We start from the raw sequence: 18,631 nt of genomic DNA, 5'->3' as shown, positions 1-18,631 counted from the left end.
CAAATTAAATGTTTTCCTTTATAATAGTTTCCATAGTCTCTTCACAGTAATAGAAACACTAACTAAAACCTTCCTTTTGTTTGTTTGTTTGTTTGTTTGTTTTGATTATTTTGAGATAGTGTCTCACTTTGTAGTCTAGACCACCCTAAAACTCTGGGCAGGCCTCTTGCCTCAGCTCCAAGTGCTGCAATTACAGGCTTGGTTAAAAGGTCAATTTCCATTTCTTGAAACTAAACACTCTGATACTTCAGTAGAGAACTCTTTCACTTTCAAAGTTTTTCTATTAGCCCATATATTTTTTAGCAATTCCTTTGAAGAAATCAAAATAACAAAAGTTCTGTCTTTATGTTCAGAAAACTGACCAAATTTTCTTTGTTTACTTCTACTCTGTGACCAAATAACCCTACCTGATAACTGCTTCCTGGGCTCCCTTTGTGGGTTGTCAACTCTAGTCCTATCCCCCCATTCCCTCCTCAGAAGGCTTGAAAGATGTCGCCTGCATCTCTAAGACACTCCCTTGGTACCTCGTGCCTAATTCCATCCTGCTCCTGGGAAGCACTGAGGAAAACCAAATGGCAGGAGAAAGCAGACAACTGTACTTTCTTTCTGTCCCTGGTTCCTGCAGGTACAATGGTGATATTCAGGAAACTCGGGAGAAAACTGCTCGTGGGAACAGCTCCAGGGACAATAGCCACACCAGTCTACTACAACATACCTGGACAAGACCACAGGTGATCCCACAACCAAATTTGTGACTATGACATTGCACAGAAGTCACGTGGACAATTACTGGCAGGGGTGGTGAAGAGGGGCTCCAGACTGTTCTCTACTACTTTTCAGTTTTCTGGGAATGCATCTTCTTTCAACACGAACACTTAGAAAATATCCTAGTCAACAAAAGCTAATGTGTACATCTTGATTCAACAAGCCGATGCATCTAGACTCGTGTCTCTCAGCCTCAGCTCTGCTGATATTCTCAGCTGGTCTTCTTTGCTGTGGAGCTGCCCATGTGTTCAATCATTCTCAGGCTCCGCCCACCACTTGCCACTAGCTCATCTGCCCCGGATGACAGCCAAAACTGTCTCCAGAGAAGCAGTTACTAGGATCACCTGTCAGTGTGTCCGGGGTAGCAATGGGTGGATGCAGGCTCCAGCACCTTCTGAGGTGGGTCATACATGACTGCATGTCCACCTGAGGGGAGTCATCCCCGTGACTACTGCCTTTCTAAACCAGCAGACTGCAGCTCCAGGTGACAGCAGTCATCCACAGCCTCCGCATCCCAGCATTTACACCCACTGCTTTGACATCTATTTCCTCTCCTCCTCCCCCAGCCTAGCCCTGATGGTTTCCTGTGGTCACTGGTCTTTCCAGAAAACACACAGATAACTAACACTCATGCTAATTAATTTTCCATGTTAAACTTCCTTCGGTTATAATATTCAGTACAGTTTTTATGTGCTTTTTCACGAGGTTTTGTATTCTGAATTACACAACTTCAGAGGCACGGGATTTGCTTTTCTAGTTGTGATTCTTGTGCTTCTTGTCCTCCTCCGACACCCTCAACCTCTGTAGAGTCTCTTTACTTTCTTTATTCTTGCCTTAATATTTATGTCATTTCAGTGACACCCAAAGCAAAAGAAATCTGACCACTCTAAGTTTAAATACTCAGAAGTTCAATCACAAAAAGCAAGAATTTCCTCAGAAACTCTTCCTTAAAATAAAATCTCATTTTATCATAATTGTTACTACCTAGAAATTTTTTCATAAATACAATACACACGAGTTAAAATCATCTTAGTGCCAAATATTAAAGGTAAGTAAAATTTAATTGAGATAGAAATTAAAATGTGAACCTTTCTTTTTATATTTTGTTTTGTTGTATAGTTTAGTTGGTTTAGATTCTTGTTTTTATTTGTGTGTGGATTTTGGGTGGTTAAGTGGTTGGGTAGATGGCTTGCTTTGCTCTGTTTTGCTTTTTTGAGACTTGGTCTCAATATATAGAACACCGGATAGCCTACAACTCACTCACTCTGTGGACCTAGATGGCTTTGAACCTACAGCACTCTTCTCCTGCCTCTCCTCCTGACTGCTAAAAGTACAGATGTGTGCACCATGCACCACTTATATATCTTTCCTTAGATTCTATTTCTTATTTATTTCAATGGTATAGCACCAACACACAAGCAAAACGATAAGCCTAATAAATACTTTACAAAATAGCAATAAGATAATATCACACTATATTAACTCATCTGAAGTTTTAAAACACATCTATTTCCTTGGGAGCACAAACCAAATGTCCCATTCAATCAAAGGTGCACTACTGTTTGAGTTCTGTCCCTCTCCGGCTTCCATCCAAACGCTGCCCATCTCTACTTCCCCACATACCATTCTTCCCATTTGCTCTTCATACACTGCCATTATAGTCAGAACAAGATCAAACTCTGTGCTGTGCTAAATAAATCTCTGCCCAATCTAGTCCCTGCCTACTGTCCATTCTCAATGTATCTGCTTTTAGCCTCCAGACAAATACAAGGAAAATAACTAAGAGTCACAAATGTGCAATGCTAACTGTATGTGTCTGTCTATCTGTCTCCCTCTTCTTCCTTCCCTAACACACACACACACACACACACACACACACACACACACATACCCCTACCTCCTAATCCTTGAACAAGACTGTCCTATACACTTACATTCCTCACATACTTCCTTGTCCACCAACTTATTTCTTCCTCAGGAGAAGTGTAAGTCAATCTTACCGTCCCCAGCGAACTAACAGGCAATAAAAGGAAGTGGAATCTGCGAGTTAAATGGATTGGAAAGACAGAGGATGTCTGTGCTTCCCTCTCTAAGGTGAAGACCACACTATCCCACGTGTACTTCCCACTTCTCTCCCTTCATGTCCCACACCCACTCCCCAGACACACACAACAATGACTGATTCTGGTTTATATCAGGATCAGCTATTAAAATATTTTAACATAATTCTAAAAGTTCGTTCTTTATATTCCTTTCTTTCTAATATCAATGTCTTCAAATACTTCAAGCAAGTTGTGTTTAATTCCTTCAGTGCTCTTCACTGAGTGCCTAGACCTATCAGACACTACACTGAGCTCAAGAAGACTAATACAGTAATTGCATACAATTATCACCTTCATTCTTTATGAAATGCTGTCAATAACTGACAGTTTGGGGCTGGAGAGATGGCTCAGAGGTTAAGAGCACTGGCTGCTCTTTCAAAGGACCTGAGTTCAATTCCCAGCAACCACATGGTGGCTCACAACCACCTGTAATGGGATCTGGTGCCCTCTTCTGGTGTGCAGGCAGAACATTGTATACATAATAAATAAATAAATCTTTAAAAATAATAATAATAATAATAATTGACAGTTTGTCTCCAGGGAATCTGCTCAAGGTCATAACTTCGTCAGTGTTATTTTATTATTTGCCATTTGGAATATATAGTTGATTATTGCTTTTCACATATGATAAAGGCTATGGTGAGATCAAAGAGTAGGAAAAAAGTAGATGCTCAAAGGAAAATATCATCCACAAACACTAAAAGTATTAACTGGAAAAATTAGGAAGACTATAAATGCCACCAAGTTCACAGCTTTACCTTAGCCTAGACCTCTTTATTATCACTCTAGGACACATAAATAAACACTGCACTATTGATATGATACTGTTACTAAGAGACCAAGAATCACAACTATTTTATGTTGTGATTATTGTATCTTCAGAGATTTTTTTTAAACAGGGTTTCTGTGTAGTACTGGCTGTCCTAGAGCTCCCCATTTAAACCAGACTGGTCTCAAACTCAGAGATCATCCAAGTGGGATTAAAGGTATGCACCACCATGCCTAAAGAGGACTTTTTTCTAATCATGAAATCACTCTACTCCTTATGAACCCAAGAAAAAAATTAACTGAAATTAATCTTAATATCAACCCAATTCATATTAAGCTTTCTATTAAGTAGATACAATAAACTCTTACTCAAAATGTTAATGTTATTCAGATCTAGTAAGCCCACATCTTAAGATTGTCAGGAATCTCCTAAAAAAACAATTAAATTCTATTGAAAATAATTTACAGAAAAACCGTATCGGCACTAGGAATATAGAAGAGTAATGGAATGCTTTATTTAATTAATATGCATAAGGTCCCAAGCCAAAGGCACAGGAGAAGCCAATACAGCAGAATGGAGGGAAAATACTTTAACATATGATATTACAGATTTCTCTTTAAGAAAAAACTATATTCATTTAGGAAAATAGTTGATGCTGCTTAAGAGTTAAAGAAGAAACCTAAGAAATAACTGAAATAGAAAAAAAAACCACATTGCCTTTATAAGTACAAAAAACAATAAAAATCTTTCCTGCAATCTAGCTCCCATAGCTCCAGGAAACACTGTGCCAGCTGCCGAGGGAGGAAAGCAATTCAACAGTTCTGCCTCGCTGCAGCACCTATGAGCCAGCGTGGAAAACAGGCATCCAGGTGCAGTAAGTGCTACTCACATGGCAGTGCAGCCAACAGCTGCTAACTCAACAGGACAGAAACCATGCCTGTACTAGACAGCTAGTCAAGTTCCTGGGACTAGTGAGGTCATGGGCCTTAGAAAGGAATCCACCGCCGCCACTTTGCTAGACCTGCATAATGACTTCATTCTAAACCCTATTTTTTTTTTTTTTTTTTTTTTTTTTTTTTTTTTTTTTTTTTTTTTTTTGGTTTTCCGAGACAGGGTTTCTCTGTGTAGCTTTGCGCCTTTCCTGGGACTCACTTGGTAGCCCAGGCTGGCCTCGAACATACAGAGATCCGCCTGGCTCTGCCTCCTGAGTGCTGGGATTAAAGGCGTGCGCCACCACCGCCCGGCTCTAAACCCTATTTTTATACCACAGGAAAGTGCAGCTCCCAGCCCTCATCAAAGAAGCCTCTTTCCAGCAAATAGAGACCATCACAGCAAATCACAAGTGGACACAATGCAGACAGAGATCAGCAGAGCATGGGGAGCCCAGTCCAATGGATCTCCTGGATCTGAAGCAGAAGAGGTGGGAAGAGCCTGAGAGCTAGAATCCCAGGCAATCTGTAGTTGCTCCTAGGAATGGCTGCATAAACAAGACCGGAACAATGCCAGTATAAATGGACATGGTAACATGAAAGGGAGAAATTTGGGGGGGGGGGTGCCCATCCTGGACAACCAAAGGGAACTAATGACTTCTGGGAGAATGATAATTAGCCTCTCCCAGAGATGAGCCCCCTTATTGGTTGTCCAATGCAAAGTGGTTACCCTGAAACCACACGCATACAAACAACAAAAACAGTCTCAGCAGGTTGTATTTCTATCTATTTGTGCATGCCCTTAGATGTGTGTGTGCGTGTGTAAAAATAATAATCAAAGAAAAGAGAGCATCAATTTGAAGGGGAACACGGAGGGGCACAAGGAAGGGTAACTGGGAGGACTGGATGAGGAATAAGGAGGGCAGAAAGTGATGTAACTCTAGTTAAAAAACGTGTTTAAAGCCAGGCAGTGGTGGTGCACGCCTTTAATCCCAGCACTCAGGAGGCAGAGGCAAGCAGATCTCTGAGTTCAAGGCAAGACTGGTCTACAAAGTAAGTTCCAGAACAACCAGAGCTGTTAAACGGAGAAACCCTGTCTCAAAAAACAAAAAACAAACAACAACAAAAAAAAAGTTAGAATGGGGGTCTGGCCCAATTCGGCAGGACAATTGCCACTGCGCTTAGCGACCTGAGTTTGATCTCAGGACCCACACAGTAGAAAGAAAAAAACAAATCCCATGAGTTCCCCTTTGACCTCCATACACATAGAAGAATGCACACACACTAAATAAGTAAGTGCAGAAATTAAAATGGGCAGGCACAGTGGTCCGTGCCTGTAATCACAGCTCTCAAAAAGCAGAGACAGAAGGAACAGTGCAAGTATGGGCAGTATAGCAAGACTCTGACTCAAAAAATGAAGTATTTAATCAATTACTTTAATTACTCGATTAAAATAAAAATCAGAGTGTATTGGAACCCATTTAAATGAAAATGCCTGTCAAGTGATAGATACTGAAGTAGATGACTAAGAAAATGTCTTCATGAATCTGTATCAGATCTATATCCTAATAAGTAAAGCAGAAATTATAAAGTCAAACACAATGGTGGCACACTTAAAATCTCATCTTAGAAACAGACTTTGACCCTGTCTCAAGAAAAAAAAAACCAATAATGTGCATAGATAACAGAATATATTCTAAGCAAGATGTAAAATCACCCTGCACTGTAACTGCGTCTTTCTATAGCATATGCAGAGATGGCGATAAGTAATTAAAAGTGAACAAATGCGCAGATGAAGGCAGTGATGAGATATACAGAACTATTTCATTTTTAATGTCTATTGTTGCTATAGTTCAGGATTATAATAAACGTCAAGATAAGTGAACAGTCTGAATTTCTCATTTCTGCATAATAATCAGAACACTGGGTAAAAGTATCTAAAAGATGGCGACTTCAGAATGGTCAGAAGAGAATTCACAGAACTCTTATAGTAGTACTATTTAGATCAAATTAATGAACAACCTTGATATATGTACCCCTGTCAAACTATGTAAGTACAAATTAGAGCTTAGATAAACTGCAGAATTTCAAAAACAATGTTTAAATAGTAATGATAGACTAAAAATCTAACTGTCAAGTTACTAACAGCACTAGAGCACAGATGAGATTCTGCTCACCAATTTCAACATGCTATTTATTTAATTTTTTAATAAAAAGACCACACTTTTTGGTACCAATAGATGAATCTGCTGTTATCAAGTCTTAGAAACACTTGGGTGAGCCAAGTATGTACCTCAGTGGTAGACCATTTGTCCGGCATGCACAATCCTTAGATTGGATTCCCAGGGCAGCAAAACAAAAAGTAAAAATTTCTTTAGTGAAGGTCAAATCCCTCAAAGAAGATAAATCATGCCTAGACTCTTGCTTCCTCTCACTCTAGTCTCACCTGAAACCCTCAAGACTGACCTTCATATAAACAAACTTCAGGGGGGTAAAGAACACCAGAATGGCGACCAGTAGTAACCTAAAACAGAGAGTGACTAATTTCTACCATGTGTCATGTGTCTTCTGTGCACCGATACACTGCATTTACACTCTGCACAACTCTGTGACACAGCAGTTCTATTTTGTTATTGTTACTGTTTCTCCGTCCATGACAAGGTCTCATAGGCCAGGCAGACCTCATACTGACTACGTAGCTAAGGATTACCTTGAACTACTGATACCCTGCCTCTACCTCACTAGTGCTGTGAAATAGGCATTCTCACTTCAGTTTAAACATAATGAGACAAAGCACAAGAGATTAAGAGATTTGTTCAAGCTCACAGAACTAGAAATTGACAAGAATGACCCACAGCTGACCAATAGCAACGCTTTTATTCTGCTCCCACACACCATACTGCCTTCACTCCTAGAAATCGGAAGGAAGCATGGGACTAGGAAGAAGACAGTCAGAAAAGCATTATTTGCTGGTATAAAGGCTGGGGCTGTCGTTCAGTGCCTGAGGACCTACTTAATCCTTAGTACAGAAGAAAAACAGGATGGAGCTGCTTATATTAATTGATTTAGGTTTGCCCTATAGAAATTTCCACTGAACTAGATGAAAGAGTAATTTTCAAGGCTGGGCGGTGATGGCACACACCTTTAATCCCAGCACTCGGGAGGCAGAGGCAGGTGGATCTCTGTGAGTTCGAGGCCAGCCTGGTTTCCAAAGCAAGTTCCAGGAAAGGTGCAAAGCTACACAGAGAAACCCTGTCTCAAAAAAAAAAAAAATCGAATTTTCAAAACAATTTAATATTCAAAAAATACTTATGGTTATTTTATTTTTAAAAAAAAGAAAAAAATTAAACAGAAGTAAAAGACCGACAGTAGGACTCAGTCTATAGCTCAGTGGTGGAAAATGTGCCTAACATATGTAAGGCCTTTAGTTCAATGTCCTGAAAACATGTGCTGAGAGTAGAGTGCGGAACTTAGACCTGCAATCAAGAGTTCCTAAGTGAGGGATGAACACTGCTTAATAGTGCAGAAGAGAGTCCAGAAAAAGAACCAGTACAGAACTAATTCTACACTAGAAGGCTCCAACAGGATCATCAGTGAATCAGAAAGGAGATGAAAATTGCAGGGTAAGAGCTGGGACAAAGCTGAGAAATGTAAACCAGAAAGGGTGGGAAGAGAAGAGAGTGTTTGAAAACATTGGAAATATTGAAACATATGGTGAATTGTGAGACAGTTTGAGCTATGGCATGATTATATAAATTCCTGCTGCAAAATCTGGTGGCAGATTGGAGGCATGTGTTCCAAAACAATTCCATAAGATTTCCTATTGAAGTTGAAAAAAATGAGTAACAAGGGTTTTGTGTTCTTAACAGTATCTGAGGAGATTTTAATTTAACTTTTTAAATGAAAGCAGCTGGTTTCTCTTAACCTCAAATATTTCAGGATACTTAGTAAGTATACTATATAAACTCACTGGATTGTTTATTCCATATAAATTTCCCTTATAAGAGCACCCACTACTACAGGGAATAGGTGGCTGGAGGCAGGGGCTGGAGACGGACCGAGGGCCTCGCACACACTCACCCCAGCCCTTGAACTATATAACCCCAGCCCTCTTTTTCTTTTTCTTTTGAGACAAAGTCTAAGTTGCCGAAACTGTCCTTCACCTCACTATGCAGCCCAGGCTGGCCTTGAATCTGCAATACTCCTGCCTCAGTTTCCAAAGGAGCACAGATTACCATCCTGTACCACTAGACCCATCTTAAATTTGAGTATTAAGAAGATATTCTGCACAAACTCACAAGACAAACCCAGGATAGGGAAGCAGAATACAGAACAGTGAGTGTACCAAGAGAAATCACCAGTAAGAATTCTCACACAAAGAGACTATGACACTAATTCAACAGAATCTCTTGACATATTACAACAGGCCCTTTTTAATACCTTCCATTATTATTTCAAAGTCTCTCCCTGTAGATCAAACAAACTAGGGAGACCATCCAAACTTCTAAACATAGTAGAGAAGAATAGGTGATTCTAAAATTTTAACAGCTAATACAGTAATATAAAATCAATATGTAAACCCAGTAAGTTTAAAATAAATCTTTTCCCCAAATAAACTACATATAGATAATTGTGTTTACCACATAACAAGAGTTGCGGTCCAAATTATTTACATAGTCACTCTACGAATTCAGAAACCAGTTTGGAAAGCATTGAATTAACCTCTTTAATAGGGTCATGTTTTGTTCTTCAAAACTGTGTCAAGCTTTTCGTGATTTCTCCCTCATTAAAATAACAACTCATGAATTTTCTGGTATCCAGTAATTCCCTTTAACTGTAAGGCACTGGGCAAGCTTACATATCATGGTCATATAAATACTACTGTTCCCATAGGGCCAGAAACTCCTGTGCCTCAGACAAAAACAACAGGGCACTCTAAACTCCAGCTAGTTAGCATATGCCTTCCAGGGGACCAAGTTAATCCACACCAAGCAGGTTACAAATTCCCACAACCCACCTCGACAGATTATACTAAAGAGTGTCATCAGTTTATTCTCTCAGTAATTCTTATCCATCTGCATGAAGGTGACTCGATATAATATAGATTGGTTTATCAAAACAGGGTTTCTCTGTGTAACAGCTCTGGCTGTCCTGGAACTCACTTTATAGGTCAGGCCGGCCTTGAACTTACAGAGATCTGCCTGTCTCTGCCTCCCAAGTGATTCAATATTTTTAAAATTAGTATCTCTATACTAATGCTGCATGCAAGAATGGCTACAACTGACCCCGCACATCAGCTTCTCCTTCCACCACTTTATCCCTTCTCTGCATCCTCCGACTCCCTAGTAAGAGACAAACACTAGCCATTCCACAAAAGACAGCATAGTTTTTCACAGTCCCATCTTTTGAACGTGTTTAAAATGCCCCTATTCTACATAGACTAAATACTTTCCTGGAAGGCCAGCCTGAATGTTCTCTTTGGTTATAAAGCCTCCTTTAACTGGTCAGTGCTCATACATACTTCCCCTCTCCCTGCATCAGCTCAACGTGACTATTTTAAAGCAGCTATTACGTAGTTTACTTTTTTGAGGCAGAGTTTCACTATACAGTCCAAGCTATCCTCAAGCCGGAGATCCCTCTGCCTCGGCCTCCTGAGTGCTAAGATTACAGGTGAGAGCTGCTTAGTAATTTGCTTGTATGACTCCTTCCCATGAGACTGTAAGCACTTTAGTATGGAGACTATATCCAATTCCAGTTTCCCAAATTAGTGCAGTGGCGAGTTTATAGCAGGTACTCAAAATACATTTGTTTAAACAAAAATCTGAATAAATAGCTAACCCAAAACAGTCTTTTGCTGTCCACACTGTATACTACTCTGAAAATATTTTAGATGCTCCTTAACTGTGTATAAAGAGGCAGGTTTTTTTTGTTTTAAGAAGAGAACATGCACTGCTTGTTAATCGGCATCATGTAAAATCTCTCCCTGATCATCCACCCGATCATTTCACATAATCTAACTGTTGCTTTGATCACGATTGGGTTATTCTACATATATCTGCAAAATATTTTGAAGTTTTTCTCTGCATATATTTCTAACATATAAAGCAATCGTTATCTTCAGCAGCAGCAAGACCTAATATTAAAATGTCCCTAGAGGGCCTATGAGATGATCAGCCTGAGACATGAGTGCTGTCCTGGAAACCACATGGTGGAAGGAAAGAACTGACCCATCAAAGTGGTCCCTGGTCTCCACATGTGTACTGTGGCATGTGAATGCCCACACACATACACTCACAATAAATAAATACATGTTTAGAGATATCCATATAGAGAACATAAATTGTCAGGTTTTACTTTCATTTTTCTATCCTCTGTTCTTCCATCTTTCTTGCTTTCTTCTTTTTTCTTTTTTAATTGACTTTTGAGATAGGATTAATGATTAGCAAAACTTATTCATGACAGAAGTCCAAAATGGGTCATTTTAATTTCAAAACCAAAAATGTATTTGTAAGACAAATTGCTAGATGGTCTTATTAATAAAAATCCTGCAGCCAGATATTGGGGTGAAAAACTGAGAGATCAGAGGAATAGGACAAGCCACAGCCAACCTCACCTCACCCACACCTCAGTCTCCAAGAGATCTACTTCCTGTATATCCACGCCTATATGCCTTTCGGTTCTGCCATCTCATTTCCTCTCTCCGCCCAGCTACATTACTTTCTGTCTGTCTGTACAGACCTCCAGACCTCTCGGGTTAGTGCTGGGATTAAAGGTATGTACCACCATACGTGGCTCTGTTCCCAGTGTGGCCTTGAACTCACAGAGATCTGGATGGATCTCTGCCTCCCGAATGCTAGGATTAAAGGCGTGTGCTACCACTGCCTGACTTCTATGTTTACTGTAGTGGCTGGCTTTTTCAACTCTGATCCTCAGATAAGCTTTATTGGGGTGCACAATATATTGGGGGCCACAATATATCACCACATATATTTAACATAATTTTATTAAGCAAATCAGCAAAGGGATTGCAGAACTTTATAAAAAGTGTATTTAATGAATCATGAGTATAATGTGACTCCTCAAGTATTTACTGAAATAAAAGTTAAAATCTCTATTTAAGCATTGTATTTTTCAAATTTGGATTCCTGTGTCCTAAATAACCCTATACAGATAATAATAAAAACACTTCCTCAAAGTAAATAAATGCCATATTGCATGAAAAAGTTATCACGTACAACAATGAAAGCAAGTGACCAATGCTAACTAACACCTTACTACAAGAGACTTTAACTTTTGTTGTAAGTGAAAAAAAAAAAACCCTACAACAAAACACAATAATAGGGCCTCTCAATTACAGCTCTGCACAGAAACTGACACTATACTTTAAATCAATGGATGAAAACAGAGTGAATGGATACTTCCAATGATCAATAATCAGAACAGCATATGAGAATATACAAAGAAAACACTGAGCAAAAATATTACTGAAATTTTCAGTCAGGTTTGGTGGTTGGTGTACCTCCTGAGTCTCAGCACTCAGGAGTCAGAGACAGATTTATGTGAGTTAGAGGCCATCCAGGTCTACAGAGTGAGTTCGAGGCCAAGCTGTGGGTACACAGAGAAAGCCTATCTCAAAAAAAAAAAAAAAAAAATCCTAAAATTTCCATTGCAGAAATAATTTAATCTACAGGCAGTAACAGTATTTAGTTAATAACTAAGGTTATAGGGCCTTAAAAGAAATGACTTTAAAAGTTATTTGTCTTACAAAGCCATATCAAAAACAAACCAAATATGCAAATAGATAAACTAAGACTTTGAAACAGTCATTGAAATATTATGTAAATCTTCAATAAGAAAATAGAAAACTTCTACAACCTTTCTGAAAATTCTGAAATTCAAGTAATACAATTTTATATTTTCAGAGAAATTCTTAGATAGAAAACTTCTATAAATAATTTAATGTAAAATAATGCTATCAAATTCGAGAATCTAATCAGTTCCTAATGACTACAACTTCTATTGGTACCTTTTACAGCTTTGGGCTTTATACAAAGAAATAGGATCAAGACTGCATTATTTTGTTCCATATCTCAGTTTATTGTCTACTCAAAGGAAATTACCTTCAAGTTAATAGTTAAAAATGTTGTAACGATGATTTCTACCTTACATATTTGTTAGAAGGTATCTACTGACTTCAAAAACTAAGCTCAGTGTCTAGGGTTGTGTCCCAATGGCAGATAGATGTGTGCTTGGCATGCACAAGGCCTAGAGGCTCAATCCCCAGTATCCTAACAGAAAGAGGGAGGGGGAAAAGGAGGGGTGGAGAGGGTAGGGGAGGAGCAGGAGAAAGAGGGGGGCTCAACCAGAGCTTTTCAAACTTGAATGAACAAGCATGATCTAGCTGGGGAGGTGGATCAACGGGTATAGCGTCTGCCACAGCTAACTAGTCTACCAATCAATGAGCTCCAAAATAAGGTGGAGTGACTGACCTCTGTATGCCCACACATGAAATACATTAATGGGTATGGTAAAGTTTATAAACTCCAAGCAACAATTCAGTTTCAGAAAAATGAGATTAATTTGTCAATGATAGTGTTAGTCTAAAGGAAAATTAAGGCTAGACGAACACTATATAGATGATGGATGATATCAACATTATCCTTAAATAAATTAAATTCTTAAAATATCCATATATATATATATAACATCCATTTATGTTACCGGAACAAATTTCAACATTACATCCATCAATGAAAACCAAATGTCAAAAACTATTACTATCTATGAAGTAAAACTTGAAGATAAATTATCAAAATCCTAATAGGACAAAAAGAATTCCCATCAATCTTTTACAAAAAGATTAAGGGTTTTCCTGCAGGTTTTACAAACTGCCTGTATAGACTTTCTTATAAATGGTAACCAACAGGAACCTGAAGAGATCAAAAGAAATTCTTGGAAATATATGTATCTGTTACAAAAACAGACAAATAAGACTAGAGGTATACTCTTGGAACTCAGCTTACTATGCCTTTTTAGATATTGAAAAGATTTGATTTTTTAAAATGTTTACAATTTAATATTACTATATTCCATAATACCATGCATTTTTGCTCATAGCTGAAATACAAAAATGTGATTTTTTACCTAGTTCATATTATTCAATAAAACTACAAATCTATCTTTTTTCCTATATATGGCATGACATGAAAAAGGTTTAGGAGCACTAACATAACCTAAGGAAGGATAACTAACAGTGGAAAGGGGAAAATGAAGATTTTTATTTGCATACTAAGACCTCTGTACTTTTTATGGACTTTGTCATACAAACGAATAGAAGAATTAAGCTTTATTGACCTAAGGCATCTATAATACATAATGAATAATTTCATGTGAACCTAGAGTAGTACTAATTATGTACCCTTCCCTAAGACAATAGCTACTTATTATTTTATGTGTTTCATAGTTCTGAAGCAAGAATTTCAGTTAAATAATGCATGCAGGTGGCACTGATACTTTACGCAAAGAGTTCTACGATCTGATTTTGTATACGTAATCTGATATCATCAATAAAGACTACAGTGTTGGTCTTCCATAATGCACCTACAACAGCAAAACAAACATGTCACTTCTTCCCTTTAAATATTCTTTTACCTGTACAGTGTCACTTTAACCCCATAATTGCCTTTACTGTGACTCCAAAATACAAAAATCTCTGGAAAACAAAACTCTCTTTTAAGAAAATCCTTGACTTGCATATAAATGTTCATCCATTTCACTGGATAAAAATTAGTATGTTTTACTGGATGTTGCTGTCCTATCTCTACTAAGGATAACAAGTTACATGGTCTACGCACCTTTGCATTTCTAAAGTCCAAATTATGTGAATCCTAGAGTATACTGGCATCAAAATTTCAGTTTAGGGATCATGGACTTTTGCTTTTATCATTTTATAGATTTTAGAAAGCTTAATTGATTTGTTCAAGACAAAATGTTAGTTATATAAATGATAGAGCTGAAATTCTAATAGAAATATCTAACTTTTATTTTTCTATGTCTACCCAAGACTGACCAAAACTGAAAACAGCTTCTTCAATATCAAGCAATTTCATTTTCCAGGGCTGAAAGATAGCTCAGCAGCTCAGCGAGTGAACTGCTTGTCTTGCATGCATGAGAGCGTGAATTCAGATCCCCAGAATCCAGAGAGCCAGACACGGCAGCCCACATCTAGTGTAACCCAGTGTTCCTGCATCAGGACAGAGGTGGGGACAAGAGAATTTCTGGATGCATGAGAGACAGCCAGACTGTCTTCCGAAATGTTCTTACAGATGAGAACCTGTCTCAAGGTGGAAGGAGCAGGTAAACACTGGAGGCTGTCCTCTGACCTCCTCATGCATGCATGGTATACCCGTGCACACATACAGAAACATGCACATACATATCATACACACACAGAGAGATTTAAAGACTTCCTGTTTTCTATGCTAGCTTGTATAAGCATCAATTAATACAGATTTCCCAACTGTTTAATTTGTAGTGAACCTTCACGAACCTTTTCTGGCTGCTTGTTTCTTCTGACGGCCACTGTTCTAAGCACTGGCTCGGTTACTGTACAGTAGTTTAACTGTACAGATCCAGAGGCTAAGCACACCATTTCCATGTCAATGCCATTTTTATAAAACTGTAAAAACCACAAAACCAGACAAATTTTTTTAAGGGAAATTGTAAGTAATTACCCTAGATATTGCCAATTTTTACAGTATCAATTCTATCAATACAGGGATGCTTCCTGTTCTTCTTCCATGTAATAGGATTCCTCTTCTCTACCTTGACTTAGGTGTGATCATATAACCTGCTTTGGTCAGCAAAATGTAAGCAGAAGTTATGTATGTACATCTGAGAGGAAACTTTAGGAGACAGCTTGCAATTCAACACAGTTCCCTTTTGTTCGGCTCACATCATTACAGAGAGTGTGTATACACAATAGCCTATGCACTGAATGATAATGACAGACTAGAGAGCCAGCGGCCGAGAAAAAGAATCATGTAGCATGAAAAAGAAATCAATGCTGCTTTAACATACGGGTATTTGAGGAGAGCATAGTCTACCACCCAGTCAGCCTATTAAAGACGTACCGCTGCCTCTCTCTCAGCTCCGACTACCTTTCTTTACACAGCTCTTCGGATAGTCTCCTTTGCCAATGGCACACTGCTCAGCCTCGTCAGTAGAGGGAGCCACGGCGACATGGAAGGAAGAAAGGGTGTCTCTCTGAGGCTGTGCAGCTTTTGTTTACATAGCCGCCTGGAGTCTAGGAATACCCAGTGGGATCAGACCTACTTGTCTGCTTCCCCAGCACCTCACAGGAGATCCTCCCAGCAAAGTCGAGTGGCACTCCCACCAACAGCTTCTTAGAAGTCTGACTGACATTCCCTGGAGGAGCACAGCCAGCCTCTCCACCAAGTCCACCAGTCTCTGCAGATGACTTCCTGCTTCCCTAACGACAAACTGTTTGGTTTGCCCTAGTCTAGCACACATGAGCACAGTCGGCCAGCCCTACAGCTCCTCAGTGGCCGAGTCTCAGCCTCAGAGACAGAGGAAGGTGCTTCTTCCATTGTTGTTTGTTTGTTTGTTTGTTTGTTTATTTTGTTTTGTTAATAGCCCCTCTATATTAATGGATTCCTGTTCAAACACTGTTAGCACTTCCGTGTTCTGACTAGACTCTGAACTTTAGTCGACTCTAACGTATACAACATAAGCTGTACTATGAATGTATGGTAGTGTTTGGGGATTATTTGTTCTACTTTATTTCATTGCTAATGTCCATGACTGTCAAATGAACTGGTCATACTCTAAACATGTCTATAAAGCTGAACTCACAGTACATACACAGTACATCTTTTCATTTAAACACACTCTTTGCTAATAATTACAAAAATAAATAATACATAAATATGTACTTTATTTTAAGAAAAGGATGACTCCTCACAAAATTATGTCAAAATATGTAATGCCCGGACGAATGCAATCATCTGTTTCCCAGCTTGAGGCTCTACTTCGTAGGCTGTGGAGACTTCAGGACAGGCGTTTGAAAGCTATTCCTGCATTCTTCTGGCTCGGTTCGTCGGTACCCTCTGCTCCCTGCTCCCCACCATGTGCGGGGGCCAACACCATGTGCCACTGGCACCACGGACCGAGCGAGACAAGAGGCTCTGCCTCATCCAGAGCCTATGATCCTCTGAAATGATAAGTGAAATCCATCTTTTCTCCCTTAGGTAGCTTCTGCCAGGTATCTAGTCACAGCGATAGGGAAAGCAGTTAACACACATGACAAGGAAAACCATATTGCAATGAAAAATTTAAATACAAATCTTTATTTGCATTGCAATATAAAATACAGGCTGAGCCTTTAACATCGCCTTCATATAATGAAAACACAATAGTTGGTAATATGTCAATGACTCTACTACTTCAGCTCTGTTAAAATTATCTCATACTCTACAAAAAATACAATTATTGGGCTGAAAAGATGGCTCAGCAGTTAAGAGTACTAGCTGCTCTTCTTGAAGATCTGGGTTCAATTCCCAGCACCCACGTGGCAGCTCACAACTGTCTGTAACTGCAGTTCCAGAGGATCCAACACCCTCACACAGACACACATGCAGGTGCATAAATGTACAACAATGTACATAAAATACAAATAAATAAGTCATAAAAAACACAGCGATTGACTAAAATACCTATTTAGGAAGGGTACTTAATCTTTAGACTCGGAACACCAAACAATCCCTACTGCTTATCTTCAGCTCCCCCACCCCATCTCTAGTTAGACTAACCTTCTGGCAGGGAGACCATCTCACTACGTAGCTAGCCCTGGCTCAATACAAGGTGTAGCCTTAAAACTCAACACATAGGCGAGAGGAGGGAAGAGAGGGATCTGTGCACAGTTGGTATGTAAAATTTTATTAAAATTAATTTTAAAAACCTAACATGTAGATTGTGTGAAGACTAACATTTTAACTCAGAAGGAAACTCCTAAGTAAATAAAAAAGTGAGCATCATATTGGTATTAATTTGAGAATGATATACTATTATAAACCCAAGAAAAAAGTACACTATAGAACATTATTTCATAATGTAATCTCAGTCTTAGTTAGGGTTTCTATTTCTGCTAGGAAACACCATGACCAAAAAGCAAGTTGAGAAGAAAGGGTTTATTTGGCTTACACATCACTGTTCATCATCAAAGGAAGTCAGGACAGGAACTCAAACAGGGCAGGAACCTGGAGGCAGGAGCTGATGCAGAGGCCATGGAGGGGTGCTGCTTACCGGCTGGCTCCTCATGGCTTTCTCAGCCTGCTTTCTCATAGAACCCAGGACCAGCAGCCCAGGACTGTACTACCTACAATGGGCTGGGCTTTCCCCATCGATCATCAATTAAGAAAACGCCCTACAGGTTTACCCACAGCCTAATCTTACAGAGGCGTTTTCTCAAATGATGCTCAATACTCTCAGATGACTCTAATTTGTGTCAAGTTGACATAAAACTATCCAGAATAATCTCATTCTGAAATCTGTCTCAGGACACAAAAGACATTTTAAAAACTAAAAATAAAATTGTGTACTTTATAATATATATATATATATATATATATATATATATATATATATTATCATAGCAAGGGGACTGGAGAGATGGTGCAGTGGTTAAGAGCATTTGCTCCTCTAGCAGAGGACCCAGACTTTCCAAGCCCACAGGGCAGCTCACAGCCAACTGTAACTTCAGTTCCAGGGGATCAATGGCCTCTTCAGCTTTCATGAATAACAACACACAACCATGGTGCATATACACACAGGCAGGCAAAATACTCATAAAATAAAAATGTGTGTGTGTGTGTGTGTCCCCAAATCTATTTCCACTGGTGCTCAATAGAGAAATAAGGAGAATAACTCCTACCTAATAAAAAGTGTTCTGTACTAATCCCAGGAATATGTGAACATAGAACATGGTTCCTTTTGTGGCAAAAGGAAATTTAAAAGATGTGGTTAAAAGGAGAAGATAATATTTGGAA

General features: G+C 38.9%; 1 protein-coding gene across 37 annotated transcripts in view; it reads right to left on the bottom strand.

Moving 5' to 3' along the window:
* The window catches only part of Rims2 (regulating synaptic membrane exocytosis 2), a 472,086-nt gene that overhangs the window by 438,295 nt on the left and 15,160 nt on the right, over positions 1 to 18,631 (bottom strand). The window lies entirely within an intron of this gene.

Source organism: Peromyscus leucopus, chromosome 20 (assembly GCF_004664715.2).
Source record: "Peromyscus leucopus breed LL Stock chromosome 20, UCI_PerLeu_2.1, whole genome shotgun sequence".
Taxonomy (NCBI): domain Eukaryota; kingdom Metazoa; phylum Chordata; class Mammalia; order Rodentia; family Cricetidae; genus Peromyscus; species Peromyscus leucopus.
The sequence above is the reverse complement of the archived record's forward strand: the minus strand, read 5'-3'. Positions and strand labels throughout refer to the sequence as shown.